A 4,655-nucleotide genomic window follows, 5' to 3' on the forward strand; every position below is an offset into this window, starting at 1 on the left:
AAGAGTTAAAGAAAAGCCCTGAGAACAAGCAAACAGCCCTGACATTTGCCCAAGTATTTACACTTTAGGCCCTTTCTCCAGGGAGTAGAAATGGAGAGGAGGAGAAACATGGGCTCAGAGAACCAGGGCAAACAGACTCACGGAGTTGGAGAGTGTTTCCGACAGAGCCGGTGGCCTTGAGGGAGTCCCAGAGGGAAAACCATGGTGGAAGAGCTGAGATTTGCTCCTCAAAGTCCCAGATAAACAGCATGGGATGGCTAGCCAAAAAGAAACTAGTTTTTCCTCCCTAAAGGATCCGCAGTTGCTTACATGCTCTGCAAAAACTCCGGGCCCCTGCTGTGGAGAAACAATCTTCATAACGGATAAATTACCATTTACTTTGACTGACTTTTTTCCCCCACAAACTCGAGATGGGCAAAGGAAAGCAAACAAAATTGCTCACTGAGAATTCCCAGATGCTTGGTGGGGGTTGGGGGGGGGTGGGGGGGTGTTTGTGTGTGTGTTTGTTGGCGGGGGGAGAGAGAGAGGAAGCTCAGTGGAGAGGGCAAGAAATCCCACAGATAAATATCTTAGTTTCCTCCTCAGATCTGTACACAGTGCTGTCTCCCAGAGAACAAGTGTGCAACAGTGCCCTGCACGCAATAAATGCTCAATGAATACCACCGGTCTATCGATTGTCTGGTCAGTTCTACCAGAAAAAACCTCAGGTTTTGGAAGGGTTTGGGTTTTTTGGTTTGGGGTTCATATGGGGGCGTCCTCCCCCCACCACCTGTTTTTGGAAAAATACTTAGGATAAACAAAACAGGCTGAAGGAGAAGTAAGAAAGATGCAATTTCTGCTAAGGGAAATGACCAATGAGATATGAGAATGATAGCTCAGAAAACTCCACCCTATTGCAACACGGGCTCAGAAGCAGACTTCTTTCCTTTCCAGATTAAGGTCTCTTTTTTCCCCGGCTTGCTCTCATTTTCTTTTTTTTTTATGGTGCTTGTTAAGTACTTACTATGTGCCAGACACTGTTCTAAGCGCTAGGGTAGATACAAACAAATCAGACAAATGGGCACTCCCATTCTTAATCCCCATTTTGTTGATGAGGTAACTGAGGCCCAGAGAAGTGAAGTGACTTGCTCAAGGCCGCACAGCAGACTAGTGGCAGAGGTAGGGCTGAAACTCAGGTCTTTCTGACTCTGAGGACCATGATCTAACCATTAGGCCAGGCTGCTGCTCCCTTCTGTGTCAGTTTATGCACTTAGATCGCTGACCTCAACCTCACAGTACTTTTGTACATGTCATTAAGTCATATATCATACATTAGATATTTATTTATATTACTGTCTGTCTCCCACTCTAGACTGTAACCTTGTTATGAGCAGGGAATGTGTTCACTGGTTCAATGTGGTGTATTGTACTCTCCCAAGTGCTTAGTATAGTGCTCTGTACATAGTAAGTGCTCAATTAATACCAGTGATGATAATTTATTTGTTGATATTAATGTCTGTCTCGCCCTCTGGACTGAAAGCTCACTGTGGGAAGGGAACATGTCTACCACCTCTTGTACTGTACTCTCCCAAGTGCTTAAGAACAATGTTTACACACAAGTGCTCAATAAAGAGAAGCAGTGTGCCTCAGTTCCCTCATCTGCACAATGGGGATTCATGATCTATTCTCCCTTCTACTTAGACTGTGAGCCCCATCATCATCATCATCAATCGTATTTATTGAGCGCTTACTATGTGCAGAGCACTGTACTAAGTGCTTGGGAAATACAAATTGGCAACACATAGAGACAGTCCCTACCCAACAGTGGGCTCACAGTATAAAAGGGATATGTACAAGTAAAATAAATAAGTAAATAAATAAATAAATAAATAGACATGTGGGGTCAGACTGTATCAGTTACCTCTTCTGTAAATTAGGGAATATGACACAGGTCTGAGAGTCACAAGGACCTGAGTTCTAATCCCAGCTCCACCACACGTCTGCTGTGCAACCTTGGGCAAGTCACTATCCTTAACTCCTCTGTGCCTCAGTTCACTCATCCGTAAGATGGGGATAGATAAGAGTGTGAGCCCCATGTGGAACAAGAATTATGTTCACCCAGATTAGCCTGTCTGCTCCAGCGCTTGCCCTCTCAGGATCGCACCTGGAGAGTTTCCAGTACTCTACCAGCCTCGACTACGGGAGGGAGAGTCAAGTAGAGGCATACCCATGCCATTTCTAACTTGGGCAGTGGTTAGCGAGTGGAAGGCAATCTACTACAAATCAAAACTCACCCATGCCGGACAGCAGTGGCATGGGAGACAGTCGAGGGTGGACACTGAAGTTTACCACATGGAAGAAGGCAATGGTAAATCACTTCCATATTTTAACCAAGAAAACTCTATGAAACCCCCTTGCCCATGTCATCCGCTGGGCCTGGAATGCCCTCCCTCTGCCCATCCGCCAAGCTAGCTCTCTTCCTCCCTTCAAGGCCCTACTGAGAGCTCACCTCCTCCAGGAGGCCTTCCCAGACTGAGCCCCTTCCTTCCTCTCCCCCTCGTCCCCCTCTCCATCCCCCCATCTTACCTCCTTCCCCTCCCCACAGCACCTGTATATATGTACATATGTTTGTACATATTTATTACTCTATTTATTTATTTATTTATTTATTTTGCTTGTACATATCTATTCTATTTTATTTTGTTAGCATGTTTGGTTTTGTTCTCTGTCTCCCCCTTTTAGACTGTGAGCCCACTGTTGGGTAGGGACTGTCTCTATATGTTGCCAACTTGTGCTTCCCAAGCGCTTAGTACAGTGCTCTACACACAGTAAGCGCTCAATAAATACGACTGATTGATTGATTGATTCCCAAGTGCTTAGTACAGTGCTCTGCACACAGTAAGCGCTCAATAAATACGATTGATTGATTGATTGGGTACACTACCAGAACGATTGCAGACAGAGGTGGGGCATTCTGGGAGAGACGTGTCCGTGGAGTCGCGCTGGGTCGGAAATGACTTGACAGCGTGAGACAAGACCCTAGTGCTTAGAACCGTGCTTGGCACATAGTAAGAGCTTAACAAGTACCATTGTTATTATTATTATTACTAATAATATTACTAATTATTACTACCACTAATAATAAATACCATGGGTTGGTTGAGCTTTGCAGCTGCAGCCAGGAGTTTGCACTACGAGGGCGTCCACTGTCGCTCGGTTTTCCTCTGCTCCTCCTGTCATTAGCCACCGCCCCCCATCCCGGCTCTTACACTGAGGGGGCTGATCCCAGCTGGTCCCAGAGCATCCCACTCATCAGCCACCCCCCACACTCACATGCTCTGATCAGGTGCCTTAAAAAAGTAGCCCAATTTAGGTCAGCTCTTGGCGCTTCAGAAAAACTAATAGAAAGAGGAAGCAGAATGGCTGGGAGGAAAGGGCACAGAACTGGGAGTCAGGAGACCAGGGTCCTTACCTTGGCTCTGCCTCTTGTCTGCTGCACAACCTTGGACAAGTCCCATCACTTCCATATGGCTCAGTTTCCTTATCTGCAAAATGGGCTTGCTCCTATTCAGACTGGGAGCCCAGTGTGGGATCCCCCTTCTTGACTGTAAGCCCAATGTGGGCAGAGGTTGTCTCTATTGAGTTGTACTTTCCAAGCCCTTAGTACAGTGCTCTGCACACAGTAAGCACTCAATAAATATGATTGAATGAATCTGAGTCTGACTTGGTTATCTTGTATCTTCTAGCTAATAGCTTAGTACAGTGCCAGACACATTATAACAATTGTGGTATTTGTTAAGTGCTTACTATGAGTCAAGCACTGTACTAGGGTAATAATAATAATAATTAATAATCGTGTTATTTAATTAAATTTTATTATTTTATTTCAATAAATTTTAATTTAATAAATTTTAATAATTTTATTTAATTATTAATAATTAATAATTGTGTTATTTGTTAAACATTTACTATATGCCAGGCACTGGGATGGATACAAGCAGATCGGTTTGACAGAGTCCCTGCCTCGCATGGGGCTCACAGTCATATTCCCTAATTTACAGAAGAGGTGACTGATACAGTCTGACCCCACATGGGGCTCACAGCCCAAGTAGAAGGGAGAATAGATTATGAATCCCCATTTTGCAGATGAGGGAACTGAGGCACAGAGAAGTTAAGTGACTTGCCCAAGGTCATACAACAGGTACATGGATGAGTCAGGATTAGAACTCAGGTCCTCTGGCTCCCAGGCCCATGCTCTCCAGCGCTTAGAACAGTGCTTTGCACATAGTAAGTGCTTAATAAATGCTATCATTATTATTATTATTAGGCCAAACTGCTTCCCTATACAAGGGCTTAACTAATTCCACAATTATTAAGTACCCATCCTCTCTCCTACTTAGTCTCTGAGTACCAAGTGGAATGGAACTTACATCTGATCTAATTATCTTGTATCTACCCCACGACTTACTATAGCTCTAGGGCTTTGGAGTCAGAGGTCAGGAGTTCAAATCCCGGCTCCGCCAATTGTCAGCTGTGTGACTTTGGGCAAGTCACTTCACTTCTCTTTGCCTCAGTTACCTCATCTGTAAAATGGAGATTAAGACTGTGAGCCCCCTGTGGGACAACCTGATCACCTTGTAACCTCCCCACCGCTTAGAACAGTGCTTTGCACATAG

At 44.8% G+C, this 4,655-nt stretch overlaps 1 non-coding gene across 1 annotated transcript; it reads left to right on the forward strand.

Moving 5' to 3' along the window:
- Window positions 1-2,125: 2,125 nt before the first annotated feature.
- LOC119942933 lies at window positions 2,126-2,263 on the forward strand. Its single transcript, XR_005455426.1, has one exon. It is a non-coding gene; the product is annotated as a small nucleolar RNA SNORA7 (small nucleolar RNA).
- Window positions 2,264-4,655: the final 2,392 nt, after the last annotated feature.

Source organism: Tachyglossus aculeatus, chromosome 21, assembly GCF_015852505.1.
Source record: "Tachyglossus aculeatus isolate mTacAcu1 chromosome 21, mTacAcu1.pri, whole genome shotgun sequence".
Lineage (NCBI taxonomy): Eukaryota > Metazoa > Chordata > Mammalia > Monotremata > Tachyglossidae > Tachyglossus > Tachyglossus aculeatus.